Here is a 21,485-nt window from a genome sequence, read left to right on the forward strand (position 1 = left end):
ACTGTTAGTAAGTCAGGCATTTTAAAGTATCTCCTATATTCTAAACTCTGTGAACACAAAGAAAGGCAAAAGACAGTTCCTGCTTTTGAGGACCTCATATTTAATGAGAAGGAAACATGAAAACAACTATGTACAAACAAGATATACATTGAATAAATAGGAGATGATCAAAGAGATTAACATTAAGGGGGTTAAGGCTTCTTATGGAAGGTAAAATTTTTATTTTAGACCTAAGGAAGCTAGGGAATCCAGAAGGCGAGGATGTGGAGGAGACAATTCTAGTAATGGAGTAGATCAATGAAAATGGTCAGAAGTGGGAAATGAATTATCTTGTATAAGGAATTGCAAGGTCAATCTCATTCCACTGAAGAATATAAAGGATGAGTATTAGAGTAAGAGAAAACTGGGAAGGTAGGAATGAAAAATGTGAAAGGCTGTGAATGCCACACAAAATATTTAGTATTTGATCCTGGAAATAATAGGAAGACATTGGAGTTGATTGAATGAGAGAGTGACATAATTATATCTGTACTTTAGGAAGATTAATTTGACAGATGAATGGAAGATGGACTAGAGTTGGGAGACTATTGCATTACTCAAGAAATTAGATAATAAAGACTTGTGTCTGGTGCTGGCAATGTCAGAGGATAAAAGGGGGCATATACAAGATAAGTTATCATAGTAAAATTGACAAGTATTGGATATAGATTGCCTGTATGGGATATGAGAAGGTGAGGAGTTAAAGATGATATCTAGATTGTGGTGGTGCACTCAGCATGAATAGGGAACCTCAGAAGGGAGGAAAGACAATTCCATTTTGGACATGCAAGGCTTAAGATGCTTATGGAACATCTGGTTTCAAATGGCCATTAGGCAGTTGAAGATTAGTTTAGAACTTAAGAGAGATGTTAGGACTAAAGAAGTATCATCAGCATAAAGATGATAATTGAATACATTGAAATTAATGCAATCATGAAGTCAGATTGTTTAGAGGGAAAAGAGAAGCTAAGGACAGCACTAGGTTGTCCATCTTATCTGTTACTCTTATAACATGACTAGACCACAATTATTTATTTTCTTGATAACATTCCTTATGCTATTTCTTACACATAGACAATCTATGTGTAAGATATGCTACCATCTATTTATAATCACTATACGTTTCTCTGTTATCTTTTGGATCACTTGAAACGTTGAATATTTTTGTGTTCTAGAAGTCAAAACCATATAAGATCACTGGAGAACCAACTGCATGAAAAAATGAAGTTTTGCATCAGAGAACATCAGACAAGTTTTCACAGTTAATGATGACGTCTCTTTTCCTTTTTTTTAAATTTTCTGTTTCCAGATTCTTTTGAACATATCTGGTTGATGCTAATGTAGTTGTTTTCAATGTCTTTTTCTCTTCCTTATCTTTTCTTGTAGTTTGAGGTTGATTTTTAACTATCTCTAAGCATTTGGTAATCTGATTACAATTGTTTCTGATGTACTTTCCACATTGTTAAACAGTGATTTTTTTTTTATCTTCCAAGAGATAATTTAATTTTTGTGTTGTTTGGTACTTTCCATATCCAACATCTTCTATCTTTATTCTAGAAGAAGCTTTTCTTGATAACAAAGAATGATGTATTTGAAGTCATAGGATCTAAGTCAAATCTCTGCACTGCTCCTAATATAATGAGTGACTATGGGTAACACACAGCCTCTCTGAGTTTGTTTCCTCATCCATAAAATGAGTCTATGATAATATATGATCTCAAAGACTTTTTCTAGCTTTAGATCTTTGATCAGATATTTAGGCATGAAGCTTCTGTTGATAAATAAACTCCTTTCATTTTTCTGACGAGCTCCATTTTCCTAATATGCTTGTTGTCATCTTTTCCCCTATCTACCTTTGCATTGAAGTCATCTTTCGTCAAAGTTATATTGACTTAGACAACTTGACTTTGTTAGTTCTTCATATAATTTCTTTATATCTTTAATTCTCTACCTTGATTTTTGTAACAAATGTTAGCATATAAGCTAGAAGTATCTTTATCTTGTAAATAGCAGGTCTTGGATGGGAGGCCTAGAAGCAAAGGTTCTTAACTTTTTTTATATGTCATGGCCCCTTTTGGCAATGTGGTAAAAACCACAAAATACATAGGATTATAAATGAAACAAAAGATTAAGGAAAATAATGATGTAATTAATTTTTTTAAGTTCATGGATCCTCTTAAAAGGTATCCATAAACCTGATTACATGTTAAGAATCTTTTGTATAGAAAATTACTTTTGATGATAATAGTAGTTATATTTTCTGCAATCCTAGAATTTCAGTACCAAAATTTGAATCTCTAAAAAATCATATGAAGAGGATTATATCCTGTGAAGTCTGGTGCAAGTCTGATATGTGCTAAGAACCATAAGCAGATTGTATTAATAATACACCATCCATTTTGGGTATTTGAAAATATAATTTCTACTCATTGTTATTTATTCATTTATTCAGCCAGTCACTTGAATATTTATTTGGAACCAGCTATGTTGAAGGTACTATGCTAGGTATTATCGGACAAAGAAAGATACCTAAGACTAATTCCTTGCTCTGAATAACCTTATAATCTAGTTTCAAAGACACGGCAAATAAGTTTTAAAAAGTAATAATTGTATGGCATTTAAAAGTTTTCAAAGTGCTTTACATTTATACCTCCACTTTTCTTATGAGGAAGCAATCTCAGAGAAGTTAAATGACTTGTCAAGGGTCACATAGTAAATGAAAGAAAATTTAAACTGATGCCTTTCTGTCTACCACACTCTCCCTTTCTAAAATATCATATTGCTAAAACAGTGCATAAGGATCATGTTGCTAGGTCTCAGTTGACTTTAGCCAGCATCTCTTATCTTTCTGTTTGAAATGTATACTATTTGATACAATGGGAACAAACCCATCCTGGTGGAAATGATTCTTTATCATTAACCACTTTTTTGGCTTTTCCTCTGATTTTGGTATTGACCCAGAAATATTCTGATTTTGATTTGTACTCTTTTAAAGCCATTTCTGGCTTTCCCTGTTTCTAGTTTGACAAACCAATTCACTACTCAGAAATAGGTTGATTTCAAAGTTAATTTTGTATTGAACAATTATTAGTGTATCCATTGCAATTATTTGTCTTGGTTCCACATGATTGTTGACTTAGTAATAGCCTTATAGATTCTTCACCTGATTTCTGACCCAGGCAGAGTGTATCTATACTATAGTCCCTTTTAGGTTCTGGTCCTCAAGACAAGTACATGTCATTATTAGTTTCTCTGCACCTCTCACTAGTACTTGTCTGCCCTCTAGTGGTGGTGGTACTACTCTGTTTATACATCTACTTGTATATCAGGTTAACCCCTAAGGTACCAGCCATACTTGCTTGGCATTTTTATTGTCTCAGGAGAAATATAAACAAAGTTCTATATGAGTTTAGGAAATATAATGTCAGCCTTTTGTGACAAAAATCAAGTGAAAGAATTTCAGAAAAGCAGAAAAAATTTTCAACAGAAATGAAAGAACTATCATGGAATAGGTAATATTTTAACTGGGCTTCATATGTTATAATAGACAGATTATTTGGAATCTAGGGATCTGAATTCAAATCCTAGCTCCTCTACTTACTCTTTATTTGGATTTGGAAAGTCACTTAAATTCTCTGAATCGGTTTCCTCATATGTAATACGAGGGGCTTGAAGTTATATGTTGTCTCTTAAGATCCCTTAAAGGTCAAAATTGTATGGCTGGAACTGCTTCAGAGAATCAACTGAATTTGAGTAAATGGAGATAAAGAGAGGGTCATTCTATGAAGAGTAAATTATATGGTACATATGGATTGAAAAGTACAAGCTACATTTAAGGATGAGAAAAGAGTAGAGGTTATTTAGAGTAAAGGTTTCATGTGGATATGGTAGATGGTAAGGCTAGAAAGATTGGGTCCAGATGACATTCAATGAGTCCAGATGACATTCAAAGTCATTTCAAGGGCTTTGGTCTTTATCCTAGGAGTAACAAGAAGTCACTGGAAAATGACATGATTTAATGACTTTGTGGGTGGATATCTCTGGTAGCCATATATGAAAAGAATTGAAAAGGTGTGTTTGACTGACTGTTGGGAAGCCAATTAAGGAAGCTATTGTTATAGTTCAGACAGGAAGTAATAAAAGCTTGAACTAGGGTGGGAGTGGGAATAGAAGGTTCAGATGCTGTGGTTTCAGTCCTGTGAGGTAGTTAGGTCTTTTCTAGACCTTCTGGGAAGATTGTCACTTATTATTTTCAAGCATATGATATGTTGATTCAAATGTTTCCAAATAGAGGCCCTGTATTAATGAATAGATAAATTTTATTTATTGACAGAAACATTTTTATGTAATATGCTATACTTTAAAATTTTTTTTAGTATTTCTATGACTAACATTATGAATTCTTGTTGTCTAGTTACATGTTGAATTTTTTTGGTGTGTGCTTCCTAAAATACCCTTTGAAAGTAGGATAGGGATTGAGCATGTGATTTGATTAAATTTTTTCAATAGTATTTTATTTTTCCAAATACATTCATCTCTGCAAAACACTGTGCTCCAGATTTTTTTCCCTCCATTCCCCACCTCCCCAAATCAGCAAGCAATCTGACATAAGTCAATCATGTGCAATTCTTCTAAATATATTTACACATTCAGCAAGCTATGCAAGAAAAATCATATCAAAAGGAAAAAAACAAACAAACAAGCAAACAAAAAACAACAACAAAGTGAAAATACTATCACTTTAATCAACATTCAATCTCCATAGTTCTCTTTCTGGATGAAGATGGCACTTTTCATCTCAAATCTACTGGAATTGCCTTGAATTACCTGAATGCTGATAAAAGCAAGTCCATCACAATTGATTGTAACATAATCTTATTGTTACTATGTGCAATGTTCTCTGGTTTCTGTTCACTTAGCATCAGTTCATATATGTTTTTTCGGGCTTTTCTGAAATCATTTTATCATTGCTTATAGAACAGTAATATTCCATTACATTCCTTTACTACAACTTATTTAGCCATTCCTCCACTAATGGGATCTGCTCAATTTCCAGTACTTTGTCACTGCAAAAAGGGCTGCTACAAACATTTTTGCAAATGTAGGTTATTTTCCAAACTCTTATATGATTTTTTTGGGATACAGATTCAGTATAGACAATGCTGGATGAAAGGGTTTGTATAGTTTGATAACCCTTTGGGCATAGTTCCAAATTGTTCTCCAGAATGGTTGGATCATTTCATAACTCCACTGACAATACATTAGTTGGACATGTGATTTTCATAGGGAACTCTGGTATGAGTATTCCCTTTAGACTGTACAGCAAGAAATTGTATAATGTATAGTTGAGCCCAGGATTGAATATTAAGAAATGAACATGTAAGATTGCCTTTGATAAAATGCAAAGTTCTATTTAATGCCCCCAAGCTTTATCCTGGGGCAAAGATCCATTTAAAAATTGCCAACATTTTTGTATTGCCATATGGCTTCCAGTAATGAAACAATAGTTACAAGACAATTTTTAAAGAACTGAAAAATGTCTTTGCATGTTCCATATACTTTATAGCCTTTGAGAGCTGCCCAAAAAAATGAGAGGTAAATATTTTGCTCAAGATTACACAGCATAACTCAGAAGCAGTATTTGAATTTGAGTATTTCTTAATCAAAGGCCATTTCTTTATTCACTATGCCATGCAGACTTACCATCCCTTTTATATTTTATGATAGTTTAAGGTCTTATGCTGTGGCAAATTAAGAGTAGCTAGATATGGGGAAGCATTTATATAATTTATATATTTATATAATTTATTTATATATTTATATAAGCATTTATATAGTATCTACTTTGACCAGCCACATATGCTAAGTGCTTTCCAAATATCTTCTCATTTAATCCTCAAAACAACCTTGCAATGTAAGTGCTCCTATAATCCCCATTTTATAGTTGAAAAAATTGAGGTAAACAGAGGTTAAATGACTTGCTCAGGATCACAGAGTTAGTAAGTTTCTGAAGTCACTTTTTGAACTCAGGTTTTCCTGTCTCTAGGCTCAGTGCTTTGTTTTTTTATGTATAGTTAACAATATGAATGAGGTAACAATAGGAAAATGAGGCAGCCAGGAGGTGAATTCAAGGGAGTGTTGGGCTTAGAATCAAGAAGATCTGAGTTCAAATCCATCCTTCTAAGCTTTGTGACCATGATCTCTCAACCCTCTGTTTGCCACTGGAAAAGGAAGTGCCAAACCACTCTAGTATCTTTGCCAAGAAAATTGCATGTACAGAAGTCCATGCACCAGACATGAATTGTTATCTTTCTCTTGAATATGCACCATTTTGCACAATAGGATTTAGATAGTTTTGTGAAAACTAATCACTGCTACCAAAAAAAAAAAAAAGCAAAAATGCAACATTATGTATATAATATATGTAATTATATATACACAAACTGTTTTGAGACAGATATAATTTCTGATTATGGAGGAAAAAAACAAAACATGATAGGCTTCTAATCATGACTTTGCTCATGTTATTTCTAACAAGTTGTTAGTATAGTGTTCCCATCTGTGGGTAGTTGAAAAACCATGTCAATTTTATCATGTAGTAAGACACAGTCAAATTATTTCCATAACTTTGGAAGTCATTCATTCTACATCTTTTTTTTATTAGTTTTTGGCATTCAAGGCTATTTTGTTGCTCTGACCAAATGTCTATGTCTTGATAGCAACAACATTTGCTTTCTTCTCATCCTGATATTTTTGGAAGAACAAATTGACAGCTACTATGAATGATTCTGCTGAGAGAGTGAACAGGAGAGCATCTGTTGCATGATGGATCTTCCCTTTTTTGAAGTTCACAGCAAAGTAAAGTCTTGCCTACTTAAAAGGCCAGAAGGTATTGAGGATTGAATGTTGTAGTGAAAGTCTTAAATTTGGCGTCTTTACCAGCTCCCCTGAAATCTAAGAAAAGCTAATGATCAGGATGGAGATGCTAACAATTCTTAGCCAGATAAAATATCTCCTTTCCAATTTCCTAAACTATTCTGACCATTCAATTTTTATTTAAATTAGAATGAATTTTACTTTGAAGCAATTGGGATATTTTAGGGATTTAAAATGAGAGATAGTTCCCAATAATTGACAATGTTTTCATGTTTAAATTGATTATTTTTCCAGATAAAGTTGAAAAATCTAACTTGATAATAATGCCAAATTATTTCTTAATATTTAAATCTATGATCGTAATATTGTAGGTATGCCCATCAATGATTCAATGGATACATGCCTGCTCATACGGCACAGTTCTTTTCTGTTTTTCATGGTAGGTCCATCCAGTCTAGTTTCTCTCCTGAAGTTTAATCCCCACTATTCATAATAGCTAACATTTACATAGTGCTTATTATGTGCCAGGCATGGTGCTAAATGTTTTATAATTATTGCCTTCGATCTTTGTATCAGCCCAGTGAAGTTAGTAATATTATTATTCCCAATTTACAGTTGAAAAAATGGAAGTAAACAGAAGTTAAATGACTTGCCCAGGATCACATAAGTTATAAACATCTGAGGCTAGATTTGAATTCAGAACTTCATGATTCTGGGATCAGCATTCTATCCACTGTATCACCTAGTTGTCTATATTAAAACTGGGATATCCCATAGGCATCTCAAATTCAAAATTACCAAAACAGAACACACTATCTCTTATGCACCCCTCTTCCCAACTGATCCTTCTTCTGAATTTTAATATTACTTTTGAGGTTACCATCATTTTTCTAATCAGTTAGTTTTTTGAAAACTTGGTATTATCCTGAATTCCTTTTTCTTTTACTTCACATACTCAATCAGTTGCCAGATCTTGTAGTTCTTTCTCCTCATACAGACAGCATCTTAGCACAGACCTTCATGATCTTTCTCTTAGATTATTATAATAATTTTCTATTTTAATTTCATGCTTCAAGTTCTTTCTCCTGCAATCTATGCAACACAAAGTTGCTCAACTGCTTTTTCCTAAACATGTCTGATCATATCCTTAGTACACTCGCTTATAAACCTCATTGGCTTTGTATTATCTAGGATTGTTTGGCATCTAAAGCTCTTTATAAATTGGGCCCTTCCTGTTTCTAATCTTTAACACATCTTTCCCCAGGATACATGCTAGGGTTTCTTTATAAGGGCCTGTTTGCTTTTATAAAAGATTATGTCCCAGCTCCATGTTTTCATAATGGCTGTCACTCATGCCTGGAATGATCTCCCTCCTAGTCTTTATCTTGTAAAATCCCTCACTTTTTAAAAGATTCAGTTCAACTATTACCTAACTCAGGAGTTCTTTCCCCATCTCCCCAGCTGCTAGTGTCTTTCCTACTAATGTTAGCTTCTAGCTTTCTTCTCTATATTTTTCTCATCTGTACCAATTTATATTTGTTATCTCCATTAGAACGGAAGCTCCCAGAAGGCACAGTCCTCTGCTTGACAAGCAATTTGAGTGTTTTGTGATTAGAACTGTTTTTAGGCTTTTTTGTTCTCTTAAAATGTGGCAACTACCTTTTTTTTTTTTCTTTTGGACTAGATTTTTGATTAGATTACTAGATGGAATTCTAAGTGAGAACACTTCTATCAATACAAATAGGCACCTGCTCTGCAATTTATACCCTTATGGAGTTGCTTTGGGAGACAGAGAAGTTAAGTGATATAATTAGCATGTGTCTGAATTGGAGCTTAGAATTAGATCTTTTTAATTTCAAGTCCAGTGCTCTATCCATTGCACCAGTAGTAACAAAGAGAAGTATCAGCAGATCTTTGCTGATTGCATATTGATTTAGAAAACCAAAAATTAAGATATTATGTACACATATATGCATGCATCTGTTTAGTATTAATCTGATTTATATCAGTTAATAATTTATATGAAATTGCTATAATCACAATGTTCTTTCTTATATATATATTTCCCACTTTTCAAAATAAATACAAAATTCAAATAGATCAAGTTAGTCATTTAAAACACATTCCATATGTTTTTCTCATTTTTTTTCTTTCTTCTGGTGCTATATTAATCTTTATTTCTGCTCTTAAAAAGTCAACCTGACTGCAAATAGCTGATTTCAGAATGGTCCTTAGATAAATAACAATTTCCTGTCTGTTAAAGTAACTTTGTTTTCTTGTGATGTTATTCGACATTATAATGTCCAATGTCTTCCATTTCATTTTTTAAAACATGTATTGTTGATGTTTTTTGTCTTTGCATCACAACTGGCAATACATCCATTTTCTCTCTACTATCCACCCACAGACTGAATTCTTTCTTGGGACAAAGATAAATTAACCAAAAAAATCCAATATGGAAATTTTTTTGACAATGTATTTTATATTTTATCCTTAAAATCTCACACATTTCTTCCCTTAGTGGGAAAAAGGTGTATTTTTTCATCTCTTCTGAGTCTTCACCTTCTTCCTTTCTCTTTAATCAGAGTATAACTTTCTTTTAGTGTTGATTATTTTCTTGAAGAAAATTTTATAATATGTAAGATGTGGAGAAGTCTATAGATTTTTGGCTTCTCTCACTGTCCTTATTTCTGAACTCTATTTCCCAGTATATTATCATTATCTTTGATTGTTTCCTATCTTGTGTTAAAATGACCAAGTATTGAAGTATGTATTTATTTAACTTATAGGATCTTTCTAAGTTTATTACAAAATCTTTTTCCTCATCTTCTTCAATAAAATTAGTTTCAAAAGCTCCTAGTATTTTCATGATAATATTTTTATAAATATTTATTATGTATACAGAAACATATGAACTAATATCCAATGAAATGAACTTACTTGTTGACTTTGGAAGTAATGTAACATAAATTTCTCTAATTCTTTCATTTGCCTCCCTAAGAGAACCCATGAGTTACAACTTCCTTCTGTGTTCTAGTCTCATTTATTGATCAGTAAATGATATCAATAGAAATATAATTCAATTCTCCCAAGGTTAGGTATACTTATTGTTCATTGAACAAGTATCACATTTGGAATACTAACATTAATGTTTGTAGATGGTCTAAAAACTATATAATCTAAAGAATCACTTGATCCTTTGGTTACTACTCTGCCAGTATCACAGTAGAGGTAGAAGGGGACACTTAGGATGAGGGTCAATGTGGATTTTCCTTTGTTTTGTGCATTGCTATGGTCAAATAATTAACCTTATCTCTGCTGATCCTTGAAGAATAAGACACTTGTCTTGGAGCGTCCTGTTGCTGGGACTCTATATGAAATCTTTTTGCAACTTTGTTTGACAGGCATGACCTTTAAGAACCCAAGGGTCACCTCCCTACCACAAAGAGTCATTAGACTAGAATTCTAGGGAAAAATGAGTTCTTTTGTATTGTACTGAATTATTTTTCTTTCAATTTTTATCTTTTCTTTACTGTTCCATTTGTATGTGTGTACTTTAGTAGTCATCTAGTTGATTGTTTTAAGAGGATACCTCATCAAAGATCTTTGGAAACATCTTCAGAAATATTATTAAAATGCTGTGCTTAGTAAAATTATAAAACAAGGCAGCAGAAGCCAGATTGATAATTATCTTGCCAACAGCTTTCATTACCAAGCCATTTGGTAAGATTAAAATTTTTAAAAAGATAGCAATTTGACAATTTAAAAAAAAGTGTTCATGTATATGGATATGATATATATATGTATATATATATATAAAATGTGTTCTTATATATAGGTATAAGCAATATATGTATATATCTCACATTTGAGATATAAATATATGCCTGTACATATCAGACACATATGGTATATGTAATTTCTTGTCATACATGTGCATATGGTATCATATATATATATATGAGATAAATACATAAACCATAGGCATGAAACACACACATATATAGGGACTATATAGATATAATCTTAAGATATTTCCAGTATTTGTAGTTAACAACATGCAAATGATAGTTTGCAGAAAATAAAGGATATTCAATCTTTATACTTAAAACATCTTATAGGACTGTTGTGGTATCAGGCATAGACCAAGAGCCATTACAATTCCCCCAGTCCTGCATATATTATTAAGCCCTGGAAATGTTTCTGATTCTTGACTTCAAGATAGAAGGAGGGATATGAGATATTCAAGATACTTGGAGGGAGTAGCAGCCAGACTGGGATGAATTTGAACCAAGTCTTCTTCCTATGTAATCCTTTCACTAGAGATCCTATTTCAGGCACCTTTTCTCTTTCCTTTCCCCCCAGCAAGGGGAGCAACTCCTTTGGCTTTAAAAGAAATCTCAATCTGCTTAAATTAAGCTCTGATAGCTCTTGTACTTTCAAATTTCAGATCTGATTGAAGTGGGGAAACTATTCTAGATCCAAGGTTATAGTTTCGGACCATCTAGAGTTCTTCTTTATCTCTGCAGTTGTTATTCAATCATTTTTCAGTCTTGTTCAATACTTTATAACCCCATTTAGTGTTTTCTTAGAAAAAATACTAGACTAGTTTGCCATCTGCTTCTCCAATTTATGTTACAGATGAGGAAACTAGGAAAATAAGGTAAAGTGACTTGCTCAGAGTCATACAAATAGTGCGGAAGCCAGATTTGGACTCAGGGAGTAGAGTCCTTTGATTCCAGGTCCTGAACTTTATACATTGTGTTACCTAGCTGTCCAGTTACCTCTGCATACCTTCAAGTAAAGATTATATAAACAAACTAATTGTGAGTATGTTTTATCATGTCCTACTACAGGAATTCTTTGAACCCAGGACCCAGAAAAATTTTGGACTCAGGAATATGCTGTTGGGTTTCAGGTCCAGTGCTCTATCCTAGTACCATGTAGGTGCCCAAAAGTTGTGAGTTGGAAGTCTCAGTGAAATACCTGGGGAGATGAAATTACTTTAATCAGACCGCAAGGTAGTATGTAACAGAAATAGGATGTGAATTAAAATCCTTTGACTTGGAAGAATTCTTTTGATTATTTTCATTCTATCACATTGTCTCAAGTATAGAGCTAGAGAAAAAATGAAATAGTTCCTGCCAGAAAAAAAGAGGAAGAGAGAATGGAAGTCCTAAATGTATCTTCCTAAATTCTTTTAAAATAAGAGATTGATCAAGAATTCTTTTAGAAAAAACAAACAAACAAAAACAAGCCAACAATGGAGTGTCTCCCCAATACACTTGATGAATATTGATGAATAAATAAGGTATAGATCACAAAAAAAAAAAAAGTATTTACTTCCCATGGAGGCAGATATTCACACTAATACTTGCTGAGAGATATTTACCATAACAACTTACTAGGATGACATAGGGAACTCCTAATTGGTCCCTAGTGAATGTACACTGTAAGGAAGATAATTAGTGCCCTAGAATCAATAGGGACAGACTCTTGTTGGAGAAATCTTTTCCTTCTATAGCTTATAAATAAAGTTCCCTTTTCTTTTGGACTCTTCTGACTTGAAATTCTCCTCCAGGACTATACCTTCCTTGATTTTCTGGCAAGAAAGTAGGGATGATGTATTTTTTCCTTCCTCTACCTCTGCAGCAGTGGCAACTTGCAATAGAAGCATATGACAGCAGGATATCTGTGTTTACCTAATTGAGCTGGAGACTAGATCTAGAGTTATGAGATGACTTCTGCTTTTCTGTTTCTTTTTGGTATGTCAGTCACTAGCCATCCTAAAAAAATGGATAGTTCTAGGTTTGACAGATACCTTGTGTATCTAGAGTTTTTTATTTCAACAATTGGGTTCTAATGTTCCCAGAAAATTTCTGTAAAAGCTTGCTTCTCAGAGAAGAGAACCACCATCAGGACCACTCTGAAAACTAAAGAACTAACAAAGCTGTGTTCCAACTAAGAAGGTGATCTAAAATAATTGATATGAATTGCTTGGATGGTGCATAACCAAGGTAAAGGCAAAGTGTCTGTTCAGCAGTCCCATAAGGAAACTTTGAGAAAGCATGAGTATAATGGGCAATTTGAGTGCTTTGTGATTTCTGTATGTCTTCGTGTGGGCCTTTGTATCCTTTGTATTTTAAGAAATTTCAATGAAGAAATGGATTGCTGCTCTATATTTGATGCATATATTACACATTGAGTACCTTTGTAGGAAGGAATCATATTTCCCATATTCCCATATTTCCCCCATGGCATGGGGGGCATTAGGCATGAGATATATTTAAGATTTGTGTTTCCTTTAAATTTTGTTTCAGGGTAATGAAAGAGCCAAAGAGAATCTGTTGTCTCTCCCTCTATACAAAATGGGATCTGTGTATACCCAGGCTTTTAGAGATCTGTTGACACTTTCAAATTCTTCTGGCCTAGAAAGATGATGAATAATTAGCTTTCTCTTGTACCCCTAATGGCTATAGAAGGCAAGATCTTATTCATTGCCTTTTTGGTTCCATGATGTCTTGTATGGTCATGAGGGATCTTGCCCTCTCTTTTTAGAGGCAGGTCAATTATGTTCATTTGTTTCAGTCATGTCTGACACTTTATGACTTTTTGGGTGAATTTCCTTTGCAAAGATACTAGAACAGTTTGCCATTTCCTTCTTAATTTTGCATATGAGGGAACTGAGGCAAACAGGGCTAAGTAGCTTGCCCAGAGTCACACTTCTAGTAAGTTTCTGTTCAGAAGGCTAGATTTGACCTCACTAAGATAAGTCTTTCTGACTTCATGCCCAACACTCTATCCACTGTGCCACTGAAGTAAAGTTCTATTAACATCAGAAAGCTGCTTCTTATGCCATTAAAATAGTTCAAAACTGTCCTGTTTTCCCAAGACCTATTATCAATTTGGGAAATTGTTGCTCTTAATGATCCTAATGTGCTTCCCACTGTTGGAACTCCTATTTTTAATGCTAACATGTTCCCAGTGATATTCTTTTATTATGAATCATGGAACCTTATAATCACTGCTGAATCAAAATTTCAGGTGACCCGAAGGGCAATTTAAGGGACAAAAGAGATTTAAGTATATTGAAGTATACTAGGGTTCAATTCTCAGTGATGGTTTATGGAAGCATTGTAAAAGATTCTGACAAAGACATGCTAAAAAGATGGGTTGCCCACACAGAGAGGGAAAGAGATAAGTACCTCAAATGATGCATACATATCTACAAAATATTAAAGAAAACATGAAGCTCTCTGGCACATTGAGTGAGTCTTTATTAGATATATGGATGGATATAGAAAAGACTTGCATAAAATGTGAATTCATGAATAGACTATTAACCTGTCTTATTAGAATAAGTACTGATACTGATGAAATCATAATTCTATATTCTTCTATCTGAAACTGGTGGTGTGGAAGCATTATTATATTCCATTTCCAAAGTGGGTGTATGGATAGTCAGGGAAGACTAATATGTCTAGTGAATGCTGTTAAACCCCCTTTTAGGACTTCTTTCCATCTTTGGTGTTTACCTGATTCACCCAACTCTTACCTGTAACTCTTAAGAAGCTATAGCACGCATAGTAGTCACAGTGCAATAAAACACTTTGGCAAATGGGCTAAACCAGGTTGAGAATAATCAAGGGATCTCAAATCTGTGAGTGTCTCTCCCAAGCATATGAAGATTTCCTCCAGAGGAATAGTTGTTTGAGAATAATTTGTTCCAACATAATGAGAGTTCTTGAAGCAGGTGCTATGGAGCACTTAGAGCTTAGTCAGACATCAAAGATGCATCCTGGTTTATCACCAATCATCTTGATTTTTGTCTTGCCTCTGAGCTTAGATGACTCTGGAAGAGAGAATAAGGCCAATGACTTCATACAATTCTACCTCACTTAATTCCAGTTTACTTGTGAGCCAAAAGACTTCACCCATACATTGTACCATTGTTACCTAGCTCAAAGTCCTGTGGTTATAGGCAAATGATAAAGCAACAGGTGTGATTACATTTCTAGGTATACTCACAACTCAGAATATAGGTGGCCCAGGCCATGGAGTTGTCTTTTTTCCTGAACCAAAGTAGCAGTGGGATTCAGCAACCCTCGGGGAATCTGAGCATTCTTTTTTTTCCTGAGGCAATTGGGGTTAAGTGACTTGCCCAGGGTCACACAGATAGGAAATGTTAGGTATCGGAGATCATATTTGAACTCAGGTCATCCTGACTTTCGGGCTGATGCTCTATCCACTGCACCAAGTAGCTGCCTCTGAATATTCTTTTTTTAAGTATCATAATACTCACCTTCTAGAATAAGGAAGGGGTTTAAAAGGTACCTTAATTTTTTTTTTCTTCCACCAAACCTAATCCTGGCCTGCTTACTGCATTAGAAATACAAACATTCAAAAACAAATACCAAGGTGATTCCACTCACCATTGATACGTGGAATATGCTCACTCATAAGGAAATAGAGAAGGACGCTTTCAAGGTTTCTTTGAAGAACTCTGGAATTGATTGCAAGACATAGGAAACACTGGCACACGACTAACTAGCATGGTCCAACCCATATCAAGGAAGGTGCTATGCTCTATGGGCAAGGCAGAACTGCAGTAGCTCAAAATAAACATGAAATGAACAAATTTAGAAACATCTCCATTCCAAATATCACTATATGAACTATCTATGCCTTTTGAGCTTGTATTGGTCAGATCAGCCACAACTGGACACATCGGATCTTGACCCTGCCATAGGGATTTCATTTTGGTCCTCTTTGAGCATGAATGTTACAACCAACTAATATATTTAATTTCTAAAGATCTGCCCAGTGACAAGGTAAAATACAAATAGGTAATTACAATATCAAGTTTCTCTTAATGGAAGTTAATGGAATGATTTCTCCATACTACATATGCATATAGTAAGAATATTCTGGCAATTTTTTAAAATAAATTTTTATTGATTTTTCTTTTTTATATCTCTATAATTTCTCTCAATATTCTCTCACCCTACCTTTTACCCCCATAGAGCCATCTTACATAACAAATAATATATTTTTATATTAATAGTATTTTATTTTTCCAAATGCATGCAAAGATAGTTTTCAGCATTATACTTTGTAAAACCTTATGTTCCAAATTTTTCTCCCTCTCCTTCTCTTTTCTCCTTCCCCAAGACAGCAAGCAATCCAATATAGTTAAATATATGCAATTCTTCTAAACATATTTCCATATCTGTCATGTTGTACTCACACGAAAATTAGATGAAAAGGGAAAAAAACATAAGAAAGGAAAAAAATAACAAATAACAACAAAAATGTGAAAATACTATACTTTGATCCACATTCAGCCTCAATAGTTCTTTTTTTTTTTTTTTTTTTTTTTTTTTTTTTTTTTTTTTTTTGATGTGGATGCACTTTCCATCACAATTCTGTTGGAACTCCCTTGAATCATCTCATTGTTGAAAAGAGCCAAATCCATCCCAGTTGTTCATCACATAATCTTCTTGTTATTATGTACAATGTTCTCCTGGTTCTGCTCACTTCATTTAACATCAGTCCATGTAAGTCTTTCCAGGTTTTTCTGAAATCAGATTGCTCATCATTTTTATAGAATAGTGATATTCCATTATGTTGCTATACCATAATTTATTTAGCTATTCTATTACTGGGGTACTCCAACTAATATCTTGCTTTTTGCCACTATACATGTGGGTCCTTTTCCCTCTTTTATGATCTTTTTGGAATATAGACTTAGAAGAGACACTACTGGTTCAAAGGGTATATACAGTTTTAAAGCCCTTTGGGTAGAGTTCCAAATTATTCACCAGAATGGCTGGATCAATAAATAATATTTTTAAAGGGAAAAAAGAAAAAGAGGAAGAAGAGAAGGAACTAAGAAAACTATGCAAAATCCTGAAAATATATAATGTATGCCACCTGACCTCCTACTTCTGAAAAAGAGTATAGTGGGAATGTTTTCTTTGATTCCATCTTAGTTGTTTTTAAATGTGTTTTTTTTTTACAGCCTAGAAATCAGGCTTTCATCCTTCACTATGCATGTGAGACCATTCTACTATATCTGACCTGCCTCAATCAGACTTTTGCTTACAGACATCTGTTTTTTTCTGGTTACAATAAACACTTAAGGTTTCAGACACTCCATAAAAAGAATGCAAAAAAGGACAGAAAGCAAATAGTTTCTGCTTTCAGCTTAGAAATCTTCTTTATTTATCATCCTTGCTAGTGCTCTGTGCTCTGTGCTCCTAGGTACTGGACCTATCTGCCTCAGATAACTTCTCCAGACCCAAATGATCAGACCTACTTAATCTTGCCAAACATTTAGTGATTTCTATCTAATCCTTGCAACTCTATCTATTTCTTTAGATTCAATGCCTGTTCTGTGTGACAAATTATGAGACAATTTATTCCTGCCTAATTAAAATTGGATCATGCTAGTCATCTATTTCCTGATGTGAAGTTATGTTTGCACAAGATTAATTAGTTCAATTATTTTATATTAGCTCAATTGTTATTAGCCAAATAATGGTTTTGTAGAAAATTTTGCCTGAAATTATAAATTCTTTGACTGCCTCAAATTAGTCAATTTGGCTACCTTAATCACATAATAAGAGCCAATGATATAATAACTAAGGAAGCAATCTCAAAACCAAGAAAATCTTTCTTCAAATCTCATCTCCTACACATACTGGATAACATCCTGGAAAAATAACTCTAGGTAAATTTCTAAGGCTATAAATTGGAAAGAAGGTGTCATCTTGCATTACTAGAAGAAGTCTTCTTTTCAACTTGGAGTTCCCAGTGCCAAGGAAATCATGGATCTCATCCTATTTCCTTAATAAAATAAGTAGTTATTTCAAACTTGGTTCAGCTTTTTATTCGATATCATTAAGTAAAGCAACCAAGGAACAATATGGCCAGTGTGAAACAGGATAAGCTAGGCAAAAATCTAGATTCCCAATCAACATAAAGATATTAGAGATGGTATTGTTTCTGATAATGCTTATAATGAACTCTTGAATACCACATACCTTTTAAATTAAATACATGTTCATTGAAAAGCACACATAGGAAAAACAAAAATGGATGAATTCATCAATCAACAATACACAAAAATGAAACAGTTCTTGTCCTCAAAGAGATTATTTTTTGAGAGAGAGCATATACAAACATACATACATAAAATATGTACATATATAAATGTATATTTACAAAAAAGGTGAATTATGGGGAGAACATCCTGCAGTTTGTAGAGGGGGGAAGTCAGCAAGAGACTCATGCCTAAGACAGCAAGAACCAAACCTGGAGGTAAATGAGGGATGCAAAGATACAGAAGTGGGAAAGATACATTCAAAGATTGGGGGACCACCAATAGTACAAAGGCATGGAAACACAAGATGAAATATCATATATGAGGAATAGCAAGAAGGCCATTCTGGTTGAATTGTAGAGTATGTTGAGAAGTAATGTAATGGTATGTTGTGACTAGATTATGAAGGTCTTTAAATGCTAAAATCAGAAGATTATATTTGTTCACACAGGTATTAGGGAGTCCCCAAAATTTATGGATAAAGGATCATATTGTGTATTTTTATTTTTGCAAAAGTCTATTGTATCCATGCATAAGTCAAATAGTTTTAAAAAGCACCAGTTGTTCTGAGATACCACTACACACCTGTCAGATTGGCTAAGATGACAGGAACAAATAATGATGAATGTTGGAGGGGATGTGGGAAAACTGGGCACTGATACATTGTTGGTGGAGTTGTGAAAGAATCCAGCCATTCTAGAGAGCAATTTGGAACTATGCCCCAAAAGTTATCAACTGTGCATATCCTTTGACCCAGCATTGCTGTTATTGAGCTTATATCCCAAAGAAATACTAAAGAGTGGAAAGGGACCTGTATGTGCCAAAATGTTTGTGGCAGCTCTTTTTGTAGTAGCTAGAAACTGGAAGATGAATGGATGTCCATCAGTTGGAGAATGGTTGGGTAAATTATGGTATATGAAGGTTATGGAATATTATTGCTCTGTAAGAAATGACCAGCAGGAGGAATACAGAGAGGCTTGGAGAGACTTACATCAACTGATGCTGAGTGAAATGAATAGAACCAGAAGATCGCTGTACACTTCAATGTTGTATGAAGATATATTCTGATGGAAGTGGAAATCTTCAACATAAAGAAGATCCAACTCACTTCCAGTTGATCAATGATGGACAGAAATAAATACACCCAGAGAAGGAATACTGGGAAGTGAATGTAAATTGTTAGCATTACTGTCTATCTACCCAGGTTACTTATACCTTCGGAATCTAATACTTAATGTGCAACAAGAAAATGGTATTTACACACATATATTGTATCTGGGTTATATTGTAACATATGTAAAATGTATGTGATTGCCTGTCATCGGAGGGGAGGGTAGGGAGGGAGGGGGGATAATTTGGAAAAATGAATACAAGGGATAATATTATTAAAAAAATTACTCATGCATATATACTGTGGAAAAAAAATTCTAAATAAATAAAAAAGCACCAGTTGTATACATTATTTATATTTATTCCTCACAACAGGTTATAGTTTAATTTTTTTTGAAAACATCTATCATTTACAAAGTATAAAGCAGGAGATGAATTCTAGTCAATCAATCTTTCAATGAGCATTTATCTATTTATTTATTTTCCCCAGTTATATTCAAAACCATTTCTTAACCTTTATTTTTAATATTTTTGAGTTCTAGGTTCTCTCCCTTATCCCTACTCACAATTGAGAAACCACATGTGAAGTTATGCAAAATATTTCCATAGAAATCAAGTTGTGAAAGAAAACATAGATCTCTCACCCTAATGAAAATACAACCATCAAGAAAAAATAAGTTAAAAATAAAGAGATAGAGTAATAAAGAATGCTTCAATCTATATACATAAAAGGAACTGATCTATATCAGTTACTTCTCTGGTATGGGTAGGATTTTTATATGTCCTTCAGAGTAGGTGTGGATGATTATACTACTGTGAATAACAAAGGCATTTGCAACTGTTTATTCCAGAACATTGCTATTACTTTGTATAAAGTATATTTCACTTTGTTCATGGAGGACTTTCCAGGTTTGTTTGTTTGCTTGGTTTTTTTTCTTGAGAGTACCCCACTCATCATTTTCCAGAAAACAGTAATATTCTTTTGGAGAAACTTATTTGAAAGTTTTATTTTTTTATTTTATTTTTTTTTTACAATTACTATTGTTAATTATACCCCCATTTATTCTCTCTTTCACCTTATCCCTATTTAAAAATGATTTGCTACTGACTATTCACTCCCCCAAGATGCCCTCTCCTTTAACAACCTCTTCTCTTTCCCATCTCATTCCCCACTATTTTCTTGTAGAATAAGATAGATTTCTATACTCTTATTGAGTATGTATATTATTTTCTATTTGAGCCAATCCTGATGAGAGTAAGATTCACTCACTCCACCTTTCTTGCCCCTCTTCCCCTTCACTATCAAATTTTTTCTTACCTCTTTTTCATGGCAGATAATTTGCACCATTCCATTTTTCCCTTTTACTTTCTCACAGTACATTTCTCTCTTACCCCTTAATTTCATCATTTAAAAAAATATATATCCTCCTTCTAACTTCCATTATAATGATAACATTCTAAGGAGTTATAAGTATCATCCTCTCATATAGGAATATAAACAGATAAACCTTATTAAATCCCTTATATCATTTTCCTGATTAACTCCTTATGCTTCTCCAGAGTCCTGTATTTGAAAACCAAAATTTCCATTCAGCTCTGATCTTTTCATCACAAACATTTGAAAATCTTCTGTTTTGCTGAATGACTATCTTTTCCTCTGAGGGATTATACTCAGTTTTGCTGGGTAGGTAATTCTTAGTTGTAATCCTAGTTCCACTGCTTTCCAGAATATCATATTTCAAGCATCTGATCCTTTAATGTAGAATCTGCTAAATCTTGTGTTATACTGATTATGGCTCCACTATATTTGAATTGGTTTTTTTTTTCTGGATGCTAGCAGTATTTTCTCCTTGATCTGGGAGTTCTGAAATTTGGCTTTAATATTACTAGGAGTTTTTATTTTGGGATCTTTTTCAGGAGGTGATGGGTGGATTTTTTTTCAATTTCTATTTTACCTTCTAGTTCTAGAATATCATATCAGGACAGTTTTCCTTGATAATTTCTTGAAAGATAATGTGTGGGATCTTTTTGTTTGTTTGTTTGTTTTGATCATGACTTTCAGGTAGACCAATAAGTTTAAAATCATCTTTTCTAGATCTATTTACCAGGTCAATTATTTTTCTAATGAAATATAGCATATTTAAATTTTTTTTCTTTTTTTTTTTTGTTTTGCTTTATTGTATCTTGATTTCTCATGAAGTCATTAGCTTCCATTTTCTCAATTCTGTTTTTTAAAGAATTATTTTCATCAATGAGCTTTTGTACCTTCTTTCCCACTTGGCCAATTTGCTTTTTAAGACATTCTTCTCCTCATTGGTTTTTTCTATTTCCTTTTATGCATCTCTCAATTCTTTCT

Source organism: Sminthopsis crassicaudata, chromosome 1 (assembly GCF_048593235.1).
Source record: "Sminthopsis crassicaudata isolate SCR6 chromosome 1, ASM4859323v1, whole genome shotgun sequence".
Taxonomy (NCBI): Eukaryota; Metazoa; Chordata; class Mammalia; order Dasyuromorphia; family Dasyuridae; genus Sminthopsis; species Sminthopsis crassicaudata.